Source organism: Mixophyes fleayi, chromosome 2, assembly GCF_038048845.1.
Source record: "Mixophyes fleayi isolate aMixFle1 chromosome 2, aMixFle1.hap1, whole genome shotgun sequence".
Taxonomy (NCBI): Eukaryota; Metazoa; Chordata; class Amphibia; order Anura; family Limnodynastidae; genus Mixophyes; species Mixophyes fleayi.
This window is the reverse complement of record NC_134403.1, coordinates 156,562,507-156,580,042: the sequence shown is the minus strand read 5'-3', so window position 1 is coordinate 156,580,042 and position 17,536 is coordinate 156,562,507.

Below are 17,536 nucleotides of genomic sequence, written 5' to 3'. Positions count from 1 at the left end.
TCCATTATCTTACATCTGAATGAGGAAACACAGTTACCATAATCAAATTAAATTGATATAATTACAGGTGTCTTAGGCTTTCCACAGCGCAGCCCCCATATGTTATTTCATCCAACATCATCTTCAGTGACCACCAGAGGACCACCACATCCATGTCACAATATGATCCTTCAGTCTACCACATATAAAATGTCCAATAGTCATGACATACAGCCACATATCGGCATAGCAAACCTGTGCCAAGCACACACAGACTTGATCCCACCGTATTCAGCCCCCCCATCCTATACCCACACAGACACTATTACACACACACAGACACTTACCTGTTACATCCGAGCAGCAGCACCCCCTTCCTGCGCGCTGGTCAGCGGGGAGTCAGTGACAGCCGCCAATGCAGTAATCACATTGAACGGCACTTGTCATGTGATGCCGTCCCATGTGATTACTCACATAGGCGGCTGTCACTGACTCTCCGTCCGCCGAGTAGCGCGCAGAGTGTTGCTGCTCGGCGGGCACACGGACCGGCCCATCTGGCCATCGGCCCTTCTGGCATTTGCCAGAAGTGCCAGATGGCCAGTCCGGCCCTGCTTGTAGGCCATGAAAGTCAGGAAAGCTACGCCTGAAAGGTTCATTAAGGAATCTAATTTTCTCCTTTGGAGTTCATAAATGGGGTCATAAATGGACTGTTCCATAAAGGGAATAGTGTATATAGGGAGATGAGTAGAAGGTATAAAGTAGTAGCTCAGTCCCATCTGGATTAGGAGAAGGATGTGTTGAGGAGGTACATCATTGTCGCCGATCTAAGACTGCAAAAATACACACTGAAGAAAACATTTTAGAAAAAAATTGTATCGGATGCCCTACCAGCTAACAGTCCTGATTTTCGCAGTACAGTCTACCTTATAGGGGGTTACCTAAAGCAAAACAATATGGCCTCATCTGAAATGGGTGTGACATCATGCAAACTGGTAGTGGTTTGGTTTCGATGGACCAGGAGTGTGACTTATTTGTCCCAATTTTTGCAATTGGGAATGTAAGCTGGTATGTTATAGTCTGACTATAGTATTTGCATTTCAGGGAAGGAAAATTTGCACTAACACAAACAGCAAATGAGCAATTAGCTGTCACCTGTATATTGCAAAATATACAATAAAAAACAAATATCTGATTTTTATTTTGCTTTTGTTTAATGCAGAGTTGGAACTTTGAACGATCATCATCATTTATTTGTATGACACCACAAATTCCTTAGCCTGGAGGGTTTAATGTCATGTAGAAAGTGTATTAATGCTATATGAAAGATTTTGGGGGGTGTATTAATGTCATATTGTACTAATGCCATGTTGAGGCTGTTGTTGGTTTTAATGTTATGTGGTGGTTCTTTATTAAATAAGACAGTGTGAGGGCTAATGGGGTTTATCAATGTCATGATGATGTGGTGGCTGGTCTGTTAATGTCTATGAAACAATAATGACATGATTTGTACTAAGTACAGTATATATGTATATTGCTAATTATATGAGTGCCACTTGGCATTTTGGAGCATGAGCTCTGCAGGTACAAGCTGTCTGAGTGCTGGAGTCTGGAGTCAGTCACGGGAGTTTCTGCTGCCACCAGAATTGTTTTATTTGCCAAGATTCTACCTACTAGTTTCACCCAATTCTCTAAGTTTACGCTGCCCACCTTGTTGAGTTTTACAGTGGTTCCTGTATAATTAACAAACACCTATGCTAACACTAACATATATATATATATATATATATATATATATATATATAGTGACTATAAAAAGTCTAAACATCCTTATTGAAATTGCAGGTGTTTGTGATGTAAAGACTGAAATCAAAATAAATAATGTAAGACATTTTTCCACCTTTAATGTAAACTTTTTTTAAAGTCGATTTGCTAAAAGAGGAGCTTAATACATATATCGCCTGGACTTTCTAATTCTAGCTCACTCCTTCCTGCAAAAATTTGTAAAGTCCATCAAATTGTGAGGGCCCTCTTTAGGTCATTCCATAGAGTTTTAATGGGACTGAGGTCTGGGACCTGACAGGGCCATTACAAAACTCTGATCTTCCTTTAATGTAATAAATTCATTCATTGTTACCTCTGATGTGTGCTATGGATCATTATCATGTTTGGAGCTGAAATTCCTCTTCATCTTTCTGACAGAGGCGAGCAGATTTTGTGCTACAATATCTTGATATTTGGAGCTATTCATTATGCCTGCCACAATGACGAGAGCCTAAGTCCCATATTATGCAATCAGGGTATTATAGGTTTTCAAGGTCATATTAAAGGCGGAAAGAGGTATGACTTGATTTATCTTGATTTCAAGCCATCTTTTAGAGATGGAGGAGAGGGGGTTGAAAAGACCCCATCTTGCCTAGAGCCCCATGGGGTCTTAAACTGTTCACAGTTATTAAAAACATTAAAAGCTATACTGTATCAAAAAAAGTAACTGCAGGAATTGAGATGATTAAACTAGGTTTCTAAATATCATGTACTGTTTTTAACTGAATAGAGCACTATCTTTATTTGACTGAAAATCTTTATGGTAGCTGAAAAGTGACAGAGCAACAAAAAATTATAGGGGTTCCAACAAGACACGCTATGCACAGTTTCCTCAAAATAATTTGGGATGTTCTGCCTCTCTATTGCTGAGTTGGTTTAGTCATTGACATCACTGATTGCAGTGAGTGAGAAAGTTATAATAATGATATGCCATCATACTAAAGCTAGCTAACGCTTTTAGGGCTGTAAGTGCAATGATTCTTTCAAAACGACAAAGCTACATGGTACTGTAAACGGGTGCAACTAAAAGGTAAAGTAATCAGATTGTTTCTGTTTTCCTTTGATTGATTTTCCCTTTGATTGGACAATGATTTTTTTCATAACGGCTGCTTTGAATTATGTAATATGTTCACGCAACCACAATTTTTAGTCAGTTTTATTACTATCCTCAAATTTAGGCTCTTTATAAAAGCATAACATTTCTGTGGTGTATAAGCAGGGCCGGATTAAGACAATGGAGGCCCCCAGGCTATGGGTACGGTAGCCCCCCCTCGATATAGATATATATACCGTATATACTCAGCCGAGTTTTTCAGCACATTTTTTGTGCTGAAAAAAGCCCCCCTCGGCTTATACTCGAATCCTACTTACCTGGTCTCCGTTTTCCAGTCTCCCCCGCTCATCTGCAGGCATCTGCAGCCTCTGTGGATCACTGTCAGCCACCATTTTATTGTAGCCCATTTTTGTGTGTTCATTGCACATGGAACAATAAAGTTAAATGAAAAGAATGCCTGTCAGTCAAAGCTAAAGACCGGGACATTTCCATCTAGTCCGCTGGTCAGAGACACATGTGAGTACCCTGACTTGTCCACTGCAATTATTTGCAGCAGCTTTATAAAGTCCAATATTTTCATTTTTTGTCAGCTATTAATAAGTGTCTGAAGATTATTTTTGCATAACTGTGAAATCATTGAAAAGTCTAAAAACATCCCAAACTTCAAGTATAATAAGGGTTAAATCACACAAAGCAAATTGTATTGTTCTGTTAAAATGTTTCTTCCAGCAAACAAAATCAAACTTATCTTTATCTGAGCTATTATATCAAATTTTATTTAGTGTATGTGCAGCATCTTTGCATTACTAAAGCCTAAATTACTATACTGTTCTGAACACTTAGGAGTAACTGCTCATCACCTTCTAAAGGCAAATAAACTTAACTGGCACATGTATTTAGTATCCACAGACTGTCTCATTGATTTATATATTAATGATCTGAGTTGTCTTTAGTGAATGTTATTTATATCTGTGTTCACCTATTAGGCTTGATAGCAAGTGCAGAGGATTTAGTTTAACCATTTGTGTACAATTTATTAGGATATGGATATATATTATGTACTTATAAAATTTTATTGATGTTTAATAACAATAAATTTTGATATATTCATTTACAACCTCACGTTTGTATTATTGGGAGCCCAGTGTTAATGATATCCAGCACTGTTTTTATTTTTGAAACTTACCAGTAGCTGCTGCATTTCCCACCCTAGGCTTATACTCGAGTCAATACGTTTTCCCAGTTTTTTGTGGTAAAATTAAGTGCCTCGGCTTATATTCGGGTCAACTTATACTCGAGTATATACGGTATATATATATATATATATATATATATATATATATATATATATATAGCATTTACCTGGTCCTCTTCTCCCGCAGCAGCCTGCAGACTCCTCCACTTTCTTCTTGTCCTGTTATCTGTGCGGGCGCGGTGGGCAGCACGCTTCTTAGGGAGGAGATCTCGCATGACTATGAGTCATACTCTCACGAGACCTTCTCTCTAGCAGAGCGATGTACACCGTGGCTGCACTGACATCAGGGCAGCTAACAGCATCAAATTAGGTCTTTGTGGGCTATAGCTTTGTAGCTTTGTAGGCAGTCATTGGAGCCTCAAACATGCAGTAATTTCTGGCCATTTGTTTGTGTGTAAAGCTTGCCACATATGCTGGGGTCTTATAGGTCATTTGTGCCACTTTTAGCTTGTGTGGTACCAAAACAACTATGTCATACAACAAAATCTAGCCCCACCGACACGTAAAAGTATGCAATGTATGGCAAGAGCCAGCATAAAGTAGATTCTTTCAACAAACTTTGTCAATATTGATTGAGAATATGTAAAATAGTCTAATGTGCACTGTAAGACACACTAGGCTTACTAGCTCCATAGGAATAAATAGTAATGTAAATACATTTTGTGATATGTAATGCAGTGTTTTAATGCATATCTGGTAAAAATAAGGACAACATCCAAAGTAAAACAGTTTTATTACAGCTACTGTATCATAGATAACAAGGTTTATATTTCAATTTATTCTGCTTCTATACAGCATTTCACACTTTAAAAGCTTTTTGCAAGATACCTACTACTGTGAATTAAGGCAGCCGTAAGGGAGCTAGAAAAATCCTTTTATATTAACTAGGACTGAATTGGTATTTTCAGCACTTTGCTGTGATAATGATCAACATTTGTCTTGAAATACAGATAGGAGAAATATACAACAGATGCTTATGCATTCAACTTTTTATTTGTTTATGCCAAATTTTCTTGCTCTAAGCTAGTCCTGTCATACTAGTAAGGCTGTCATAACAAAATATCATGCTATTGCAGAATAGTAACAAGACTAATGCATTATTTTTATACATTCTAATGAGTGGTATAATATTTTCTACAGTACATTTGTAATAATTAGAGATGGGCGGGTCCGGTTCTCCGAGAACCGAACCCACCCGAACTTTGGGTATCAGAGTACCGAGCTGAGCAGCTCGGTACTCTCCCGCCCGTTCCGAATCCAAATCGAGGCCGAACGTCATCGTGACGTCGTCGGATCTCGGGGCTCGGTTCTCGCGATACTTCAACTTTATAAATACACGCCTCCACAGCAATTCATCACCATTTGACAGAGGGAGAGAGCAGGGTGTAGTCATAGGCTGATTAGAGCAGGGACAGAGAATACAATATTGTTCTTGCAATTGCTCTAACCAAAATCGCTAGTGCAGAGAGGAGGATAGAGGTTTATTATTTTTTCTTAATATTTGGCACTCCCCAGCGCTTTTGGGGTGTCCCCCATAATTGTGCATAAATATTTCTGGCTGTCAAAAGTCATAACTGTCAGCAGTATCTACTAAATAATTTTTAGCACTCCTCAGTGCTATTGGGGTGTCCTCCCTAATTGTGCATTAATATTTCTGGCTGTCAAAAGTCATATCTGTCAGCAGTATCTACTAAATAATTTTTAGCACTCCTCAGTGCTATTGGGGTGTCCTCCCTAATTGTGCATTAATATTTCTGGCTGTCAAAAGTCATATCTGTCAGCAGTATCTACTAAATAATTTTTAGCACTCCTCAGTGCTTTTGGGGTGTCCTCCCTAATTGTGCATTAATATTTCTGGCTGTCAAAAGTCATATCTGTCAGCAGTATCTACTAAATAATTTTTAGCACTCCTCAGTGCTTTTGGGGTGTCCTCCCTAATTGTGCATTAATATTTCTGGCTGTCAAAAGTCATATCTGTCAGCAGTATCTACTAAATAATTTTTAACACTCCTCAGTGCTTTTGGGGTGTCCTCCCTAATTGTGCATTAATATTTCTGGCTGTCAAAAGTCATAACTGTCAGCAGTATCTACTAAATAATTTTTAGCACTCCTCAGTGCTTTTAGGGTGTCCTCCCTAATTGTGCATTAATATTTCTGGCTGTCAAAAGTCATATCTGTCAGCAGTATCTACTAAATAATTTTTAGCACTCCTCAGTGCTTTTGGGGTGTCCTCCCTAATTGTGCATTAATATTTCTGGCTGTCAAAAGTCATATCTGTCAGCAGTATCTACTAAATAATTTTTAGCACTCCTCAGTGCTTTTGGGGTGTCCTCCCTAATTGTGCATTAATATTTCTGGCTGTCAAAAGTCATATCTGTCATGCAAAGGATGGTGGACAGCCTATCAGGGATTAAACTGTATTTTTCATAATTTACACTAATAATGTTTGGGTGTAATATACACCCAAAGACGAGTGCTCAATTGCTAAGAGTCATTGATGGAGAGGAAGACAAGCAGGCTTGTCTGTAGAATTTGCAGGCAAATTGTGCTGCGTTATATAGATAACACCCAAAGAGAAGAGCTCCATTGCTCCATTGCTAATTGTAATTGCTGAAATAGAAATAATAGGGCTGACAGTCTTGGTCTAAATCTGCAGTTACATTTTATTGTACCATAGCTCACTGTGAAACTGGAGAGGTGGCAGGGTTTAGTGATAATCTTCCTCCAGCAATACTAATTCATCCCAATATCATAGAAGTCTGTGTAGTATGATGTAATTGCTGATAATGGCCTTCCAAAGGGAATGACTAGTTGATTTTAGGGCAGAGCTGTCACGATTTTTGGGCAATTCTTTTACAGCACAGTAAATATCAAAATGTTGAGCGGACTCATCTGCATCACCACTGGGTGTCTTGGGAAAGCAATTTCTTTTACATCAAGCAGTTGCCAGAGAAACTGAAGGAGAAGAAGTCCCAACAAGATGTTGATAAGTCTGGGATCCTTGCAAAGAAAATTAAGTATTTAATCTACAATTAAAATATAGTTAGCACATTTACTTTGTTTTATTGCACACTATAATTTTATGTAGCACCTTTTCAAAATCTATTATTAAGGCAATCACTTGACTCAAGCTAACCGTGTCTGCACTTTCTTCACAGGTAACTACTTCGCTGGACTAAAGTATATTCCCCTCAAATGCTAGTCTTGTTGCAGCTGCTGCATTCTCCTACATGCTGTTGCAGAAACCATAAATTGACCCTAAATGTTTCTGGACACAAACAGCATCTCCTGCATGTCATTTTTCAAAAGTTCTGTAACACCAAGTTGATAGTGTGTGCAAAACAGGAAATGTGATGGAATTCAACCCCGCTGTAATGCTGGACCAATATTGGGGTCGTAATCAGAAATGACATATACTCAGGAGAGTCCAAGCAGGATTAGCCATCTTTCAATGACATCCCTTAGTTTTTGGAACAGTTTGTCAGCTGTATGCCTCTTAGTGAAGCTGCTGATACACAGAGTATCCTACTTCTCAAAAATGTGATGTACCTGGGTACATGCTGCTGCTGTCCATGCTGGGGAAGGCGAATGACCAACCCAGTGGGCTTTCACAGTCATATAATCGTTTGTTTGCCCAGTTACTCTTGTACATATATCTGTGGTTAAGTGTACAGTGGGTAGAATACCATTTTGTCACCCAATAATGACATTTTTAGGAACTTTCCGGTACAGGAGAGAATTAGCTTTTCTAGTAAAATGGTATAGTGATGACATTTGCTAACAGGGACATAACACCTCAAATAAATGTCTCAAACAACTGTATTAATAATGGACATTGGACGCAGATCTAACACTAGCATAGTACCCAGGGCGTCTGTGATTCGCTTTGCGACTGGGTGACAGGATTCATGCTTCCTCTTGCAGAGGATTGTTTAACTGCCAATTGTTGGTTCAGGGGATATTGATTATGAAGGTGTTGGGGGGAAGATTGCAGGTGCTGGGATGTAGATGAGAGAAGGGAGGTAGATTATGCTGGAATGCTTGTTGTTATTTTTTTTAACCTAAGTTTCTGATTTTCCCAACAGTTTTCCAAGAACTCGCTGAAAAATGACGAAACATGGATGAGGATCCCAGATGGTTAAGGTCCCTACCTCTACTGAGTGTGGCTTAAAAAAGCTACAAATGGATAGACAACTCTTGCCAAGATTTGTGTAAAAATAATTCCACACTTAAGAGGTGGATTTTTGGTCTTATGCCCAGGCATGACAATGGTCTTTTTGTTATCACTGGCAAGAACTGCAGCAATTTTTCTTTTCAAGTGTATGAAAATCATATTGTGACATAGGAGGTGGTCAAAATTGAATAAAAAAAATAACTGGAAATTAGTGTTACTGAGGTTAATAATAATGTAGCTACAAAATAATACCTAAATTATGTTATTTTAGCACCAATAAATGTAATTTTTTAACAAATTGCAAAACAAAACCAAGCAAAACCAAAACCAAAACCAAAACACGCAAGGGCGGTTTTGCAAAACCAAAACACGACGGTAATCAAGATCCAAAACCGAATCCAAAACCAAAACACGGGGTCAGTGACCATCTCTAGTAATAATTGACAAAGACTCTTTCAAATGCTGGAAGTTGTAGAGAAGATTGAATGGATCCATATGTCTACTATTGGGATGTCTGCTCACTTGAATTAGTTGTGGCTGTAATTTGGAAAACTCTTACACATGGTGGATTTATCTGATTGGGCTCACATAATTACAAACATTCAGTAATTCGGAATGCATTTTTTCTTATGGTTTAGCCTCTTAATTTGCATGGTTTCTACAATGGCACTTAAGTTGAATGGATCATTAGGTACTATATATAATATGATGAACACAAGTTTATTTGTTTGAATTATTTAAATTATTTAAATAAGATTATACTGCTTTTATAGTGCTAGCACAAAAATACTATATATATATATATATATATATATATATATATATATGAAATATATTTTGCTCTTTAGCAGTTCAGTTTTATTTGACATAAAGTGGAAGCAAGCAAAAAACGTGTAGATGCTGATGCATCATTCTTGTGCATCAGTATGGCTGCCATGAAAAGCTGCTTATACTCTTTTTTGCTTTGTGTATTCCAGTTTGGTGCATGGTCTCTACTTATGATGGAAATAGAGTAAGCTTATGCTAATAAATTCTCTATATTACTGAAATTATGCTCTGATTTTGCATGCCTGTATTCTTTATTGTTGAAATAAAGCAAAAGACAGAAGCATGGCCGCTGGTCTGCTCACATTTATGGTGAATTGATAATACAGATAATAAAATAAAGACTTACACTTATAAAATTGTCAAATAGCATAACACTGTGTAGGGCTGACTCTATAGCTGGAAGCAGGTGACAACTGATGCCCTAGTGGATCAACAGCCTAGAAATTACACTATACCACTTAGGTCAATAAAAAGACTTCTAGTAGTACCGCAAACATATTGGAGTCCATAGCTGCTTTTTAAGATATAAACTGCATTTTGCAATTTATATGACTCCACAAGGAACAAATAGTTACTGAAAGTGAGCATGAATGTTATAATTAAATTCAATGTATGTGCACGTACAACATAGTCATTTGTACATTTATAACAGCCCTTAGGTATTCAGTCAAGAAATGTGTGTAGACAGTCTCAGATGCCAATAAATTATGCAAAGTGTTTGATTTTCTGAATCAACTTTAGGATTTTACCAATGGATGACAATAGATTTTTTTTAATCAAATATTTTTTTAAAAGAAATTTTGGTATTGTACAGAAAAATAAACATATCCACTCTAGGGGGTAAATGTATTAACCTCCGGATTGTTAAACTCCCGTGAGACTCTCGGCGTCTTTAGCGCTTAAATTTAAAGTGGCGCTGCCTTGTAAAGGGAAACTTAGATGTTGTTAAACTGTTCTGGCTGCTTTTACTCCTTGGAGCGCTTATAATATTTCACAATTATTTTGTTTTGATGTTATCCACTCTAGTCGCTAACTCTAATTCTAACAATACTACTTAGCCTAAAAGGAAAATTTTGTTAGTTATAATGAGTGCAACGTGATGCAATATTACCGCAGCATAATCTTATATAACCAGATCCCAACTGCAGGAAATACAGTGATACAGTTATGGCACAACAGAGTGCCCAGCACCACAGGCCCATTTGGGAGTAGGAGTGACAAAGAGAGGTTCTCAAACAGGGTCAAAATTGGCCACTAGCGACTGTATTGCATATTTGGATTTTGCCCATCTGGCTACACTTTAAAGTATTTAGGCATAGCATTAGGAGATTGGTAAGTAAGCGTTTCATGCCCCACAGCCTCATTGACCAGGTGTTACGGCTAGTGGTTATTGACATAAGCTTACAGAACTGATGAGAGAGGTCTTCACATATAGCAGCCGTCTTTCCCGTAGAGCTTGGTGCGCTCGCAGGTACTTGGATGCTCCCTGGACTTAACTCTTGTGTAGTGAAAGCTTATGTGCAATACCACAGCTGGAAGACAGGTAGTGGTAGCAGACATAAAACGGGTGGTCAAAGCAGGCTGAGGTCAGGGATCTGTAGCAGGAACAGGCAAATTGGTCAGGGCTGGCAGTCAGCAGGAATATCCAAGAATCAGATCAAAAGGTCAGGGCAATTAGAATATAAGCAGAGTCCAGTAACAAGCCAGGGATTACAACTTGCGGTCAATTAAAAAGTACTGTTGTGTATCCACAGAACATTTTAACAGAGCAGGTCAGCAACAGACAGAACCCACGCTATAACCAGAAGGGAGGTTAAGTCCCCTTGTCTTAAATACATAGGGAACCAATCACACGAAGCACATATGAAAAATCAGCCTCAGGAGCCAGTTAATTAATTTTGCGCATACGCCTGCCTGCTACTTCATGCCAAGACACGGCGCTAGCAGGCAGAGCATCCCGGAAGCAGCCAGAATCTTAACAGTACAACCCCTTGAGAAGGAGTTAAAGAACCCTATCATCTTAGTTTCCCAGGGAATTGTTTGAAGAACTTCTTGAGAAACTTATTTGCATGCAGATGTTTCTGAGGTACTCAAGAACGTTTTTCCCGACCAGTGCACCAAGCAGTGGACTTGACCTTGGACTCTTTTGGAGTCAAGGACTTTTTTAACAATTAATTCCTGGCACCCATTTACTTTGACAGGAAGAGGTCTCTAAGTATGAATTTACGAGACAAGGCTACTGGTTTGTGGAGTGAACAATGAAAGGTATTCGAGATTCTGAGAGAGCGAGGTAGGTCCAATCTGAAGGCCACAGGATTGACATGCTTAATGATGAGAAAAGCCATATTAACTTGGGACCAAGCTTTTTGCAGGGCTGGCGAAGTTTAATATTCCGTGTAGAAAGCAGACCCTATCCCCAAATGTAAAAGAACACTGTCTATGATGTAGATCTGAAAGAGGCTTAGATCTAAAAGAGGCTTGCTTGAGTGCATATGAACCTTCTTCCAAATCCGAGAGGTGAATGGCATTGCTGCAAACATCAGACAAAATTGAAGGCTTCAGAGAGGCCAAAGACATAGCCTGAGGGTGGAACCCAGGGTTGCAGAAGAAAGGTGACACACTTGTAGAAGAATGACAGGCATTACTGTAGGCAAACTCTGCTCATGGAAGCAGGGAAGACCAATTATCATAAAATTTTAAAACATGCTGAAGCTGTCAACAGTTACCCAGATAGTGTTGCAGCTGGAGAATCGAGTAGGTCTACAATAAATTCCATGGATAAGTGTGTCCAAGGTTTCTCCAGAATGGACAAAGACATAAGTGGACCAACAGGACAATTACAGGAGGTTTTGTGCCTAGTGCAGATCTCACAAGACAATACAAACTCTTTAGTGTCAGCAGGCAAAGATGGCCACCACATATACGGGACAAATTTTTAATAGTCCTGTACTTTGGGATGTCCAGTGACGAATCTTGATGAGAATCGCCCTTCTAAGGTGGTCGGGAACAAACAACCTGTCAGAAGGAGTCTCAGGAGGTGCCAGGTGTTGAAGCTTGTGTAGGGTCGTACCTAGATCTTGCTTGAGACCAGACACAATAGAGGAATGTGTGGATAGAAAGCTGCGGGAAAACTCGTCCACCTTGATATGGAACCCGGTCGGTAAGTAATGATGAACTTAAAGTGGGTAAAGAAGAGGGCCCATCAGAGTTCAGAGTTTTAGCAGATTGAATATATTGGAGGTTTTTGTGGTGTGTAGAAACTGAAATCAGATGCGTAGCTCCTTCCAATCCTCGAATGTCCATTTGATGGCTAGTAACTCATGGTTACCTATGTCATAATTTGCTTCTACAGGGGTAAACTTCTGAGAAAGATAAGCACAGAGGGTGTGGTACGTTTTTTCTTTTGATACAATTTCGACAGTTACTATAGCAACAAAAAAAATCCGATTACTGTAAGCCCGATATCAAAGAAATACAGACTCACTATAAAACACATAGAGAACATTTGCGAAAGCCGTCATATAAATTCTGAATACAAAAAATTCCGGCAGTGAGGATTGATGTCACTTAAAATGGTCACAGTGAGATTGCCGGTTTGAGGGGACAATAGCAGGACCAATATTGGCAGCACCCTTAGGAAAGTGCTGGCCACTTTTGTTAACATCCTAATACAACAGTGTAAATATCATGCTGCATCAATACCAGTAATGGCATCACTGCATCTAAATATTGCATCCCTTTAAGCAATCTGTTTATTTTTCCCTATATAATTTTCTCCTTTTCTGCCTTGCCCCCATATTTGCACATGTACAATTATTGTGGGTATATTCTGTAAGGAGGCTTACACCGAGCCAAAATCGGATTGGTTCACCCTATTTACCTATGCAGCACACCTGCAACATCTGGATGGAATCAATCAGAGAATACTAAACCACTGGCATGTACTATATATAGATTCACGATTCACGAGGACCCACAATAGTCAATCATTTCTGAGGAAACCCATTTTTTGGGTGAAACACGTTGGTTTAACCATGAATTACTTTCAATTTCAACCTGCACACAGAATTATCCAACAGTGCGATCTGCTCGTTTACCATAATAAACAGCCGGCAGGACTAGGACCACAATGAAAGCTAAAGTAACACATGTGCATACGCAACAGGGCATTTTTAATGGACGGAGGAATAACTGTACATCTGGAGGCAGAGTGGAGCACAGCCCATAGGAAGAAGGACAGCAGCGGACCGGAGGACACTAGGTGCATCCCTTGCAGAGGTGTAAGTCGGTCTCTCATTTATCTGCCTATTACCAGCTGCTACTGCCGACCTTTGTGCTGTATATCCCATTGCTTGGACTTACACTTTGTGATCAGACTGCTCGCAACAGAGCAGCAATTCACATGTATACACAGGAGATCTAAGGAACTATTATTGTTTCTATCTGGAAAAATTTCTAAGAGAACATTTAAAAGGACAATCTTAAAAGACTGTAGGAACCAACTTCTACTATACAACATCAGGATATCTATCAAGCCCTGGGACTATTTTACTATTTAGAGACTCAATTTAGGCAATTACTACATTTGTCTCCTTTATGCACCAACTCATGAGACCGTTTATTACTTACTGATTGTTCGTTTGGACTTATACAATCTTTTTGATCCCAGGATCACTTTTGACACCTACTTTATCTAATTATTTGTTATTGCCATTGCCATTACTATCTCTGTTTTTATCAGTGCACTGATGGTGTTTTGTGTATGATTTTTTTTTTATATCTACTATAAATGTTTTTCAATTCCATAACCAGTCAGTTTGGCATTTTGAATACACACATAATTTATATTCCAGGCACCCTAGGACTCTGGAGTTCTACTTTGGTGCCTATCTTAGAGACCCAAGGAACATCACCTAGATCTTTCCTCAGGGGAGAGGTGATAAGCTCCTAACTGCATAGGTTCAAAAGTATATAATGGAGCAGGATATGAGACAGGAGGGTAGCAAGAGAATGAAGCTGTACACTTTTCATCCTTCCTTTCTTAAACCTACGGTTGAACTGTCCTTAAAGTTGTGGAACAAAGACTGGTCTCCCACAAAGTAATCTGGTATATTTAGCTTAGACTCATCCAGTGGTGCCAGGGTGGCTTGCAAGGCCTTTGAGGCTTCCGACTGAGCTGCCAAGCGAAACGAGAGGTCCTGCACTACTTGTGAAATGGTCTGGATCTGGCCCACTAGGACTGGAGCTGGACTGGGATTGGTTTGGCTGGGGTCCATCAGACAAAATCCTTCAATATATTGGCCATGTATAATGTTACAGCTAGCGGTTATTGACATAAGCATGCAGAACCGATGACAGCAGCCATCTTTCCCATACAGATTGTTGCACTCACAGGTACTTGGATGTCCTCAGGACTTAAACTATTGTTTAGTGAAAGCTTATGTTCAATATCTCAGCTAGAAGATAGGAGGCTGTAGAAAAATAGAGCGGGTGGTCAAAGCAGGCCGAGGTCAGAGATCCATAGTAGAACCAATGGTCCAGGACAGGCAAATGGGTCAGGGCTGGCAGCAGGCAGGAATATCCAAGAAACAGGTCCAAAGGTCAGGCTAATCAGAATACAAGCAGAGTCCAGTAACAAGCCAAAAAAAAGTAATAAGTAATGCAGAGTATCCACAGAACACAGTAACAGAGCAGGTTAGCAACAGAATCCACAATATAATAAACAGGGAGGTTAAGCCCTCACGGCCTTAAATACATAGGGGAACCAAGAACAGTAGGCAGGCACATCTGAAAAATCAGCCTCAGGAGACTCTTGATTAATTTTGTGCAGGCACCCGGATGCTGCTTCAAGCCAGGATGCAGTACTAGCTGACAGAGCTTCTCGGCCATTGCCTTGGAGATGGCTGGGACAAAAAGCAAGTGCCATCCTGGTCGTCATGGCGATGGCAGGGACACGTCCTGAATGTAAACAGTGAGCCATGGCAGCTAGGGGTACCGCATCGGTTCTTAACACCAGGGTAACCCAGCTGGCAAAATAGGGACCCCTCCTGGGCCATCCACATTATGGCAATAATGACATTCGCTAAAGCATGGAGATTGGTAACGTATCTGGTCAAACTCCTATTGAGCAGTTGGTCTATGCTTAATGCAAAAAAACAGATCTTAGGAAAAGTATTGGGACAGTGATACCTGTGTCTCGGATTCCCCCCACCAGCTCTTACCAAAAGATCCCAGCTACAGGACAGCTCCATATCAAATGCTAGGAGGTAGTGGAAACATCCCCACATTTCTGGCAAACAGAATCATTTCTAGCACCCATCCGACAGAGACTGTGTGGAGAGTAGTGTACTCTGTGTAATATGTAAATCTGCACTTGTCTATATCGGGTACCTGAGGTAGCCTGGAGAAAAAAAAGATTTTATATGTTGCACCAATTGTTTTGCGTTATTTTCCCTAAAATTTTGGAGAAATTAATTATAACTATTTATTACTTTCCATTTATAGTCCTTTGGGGTGCAACTACAAACTTTAACATAACATTAAAGAAAAAGGCATGCAGTTTGATTGGAAGCTGGTACACTATAACTCTCTTCCATTTACAAAATCAATCTTTATCTTAGTGAAACATCTAAGGAATAATACAATTTTAATTTTAATACATATCATTAAAATTAGGTTCAAGTTCAAACAGCAAGATATACCAAAAACAAAGTGTATGTGATGAACAAACTGTGTGTCAAAAAATTGCTGGGTGTACCTCATTAAGTCTCTTAAATTATTTAGATATTTGTGCTAGTATATATGGTAATTCGATCAGCTAAATTCCTTAAGGGGTAAACTTCCCTTCTATATCACTTAATTAGTTGTCCTGTATATTTGGCTTTGTATCTTAATAAATAATGTGTATCATTCCCCTTAATTCAGGAGCTGGTAGACTATTGTGTAATATACAACATTTGCCCCATAAGTTTAGAGCTGAATAGCAGCTACATCCGCGTTCAAACCTCAATAATGTGGGGAGTGCATTGCTGTCTGCCTGCTTAATCCAAATATTCAGTAGATGTAGCTTGTAAACTTTTATAAATTATTCATCATCTACCCCTTCAGTTTGAAGATGAAGATCAGCTATATCTGCATTCAAGCTTCAATAATGTATGGAATGTATTACTGTCTACCTGTTCTTTACTCCATACTTGCTGTGGATTTAATCTCAGCTATCTCCACGTTCACATCGCAGTTATATGGGGAGTGAATTTCTATCTGCCTGCTATATACTCCATACTTACTGTGGGTTTAAACCAACAGCAAGTACAGAGTATAGAACAGGTAGACAGTTAGCATAGAGTGCTGAAATAGCCTTATCTGAGCCATCTTGATGGAGAAGCAAATGAAGAGGGTTCAGGTGAAAGGTAAGATGCACACTTCCAAACTGAGCAATCAGAGCATGGATTAGTTGCAGGTAGTTGTTCAATAGACAATTCGGGAGTCAAAAGTTCAACAGCAGCTGCGCAAATGTTTTAAAGGTATCATTTGTGTACAGTTTGCCAAGGGAAATGACACCCACATCACACCAACGGGGAAACTGCCTTAGTTTAAACAGCTCAGGTAGGGAAGTATTAACCCAGATTTGGTAGTTAGGATATATGCTTGTGCCGTCCAGTGTCCCCTTCATCATGTTCCATATTAACAGGGTATGCCGAAGGAGCGGCATAATGGCCCTAGAAGCCCAGGTGGACAGCAGGACCTGTATGGAAGGTTCATGGAATTCCATCCATTTGTCAAGGAAGCACACTAATACAGCTGTCAAGGAGTCCCCAATCCACCCCCGCAGGAAAGGCCAGACCTCCCAAAGTACGGGAGCAATATAAAGAAATCATCTTGATTCTCACCCGCTTTTCCTACACCAGAGAGGACATATGTTTGTTAATTTTAGAAAAGAGACATCCCAGGAGAAACACAGGGGCATGGTATATTGGTTTGAAACATTTGGGTTGGAGCACTAAATTAACTCTACCAGACATGGACAGGGGCAGTTTCATCCATGCGGAAATCTTGGCCTGAAGGTATCTGATCACCGGGTCAATGTTTAGTGGAATATAGTCAGACACTGAATTTGAAACCCAGATCCCCAGTTATTTAAATTTAAGCACCTATTGAAATGGACGGGAAGTAACAAGAGCCAAGGGGCATCCCCTGCAAATAGGAAATATGCTGGCTTTGGACCAGTTAATCTGCAGGCCAAGGAATCCGCCAAACTCATCCAGAAGCAGCAGCAACATGGAGAGAAATTCATCTGAGTCCCACAGAAACAGAAGCATATCGTTGGCATAGAGCGCAATCTTGTCAACCCCATGCCCTGCTCTGAGGCCACATATCCCAGGATGCGCCCAGATCAGGCAGGCCAAGAATTCAATAGCAATGGCAA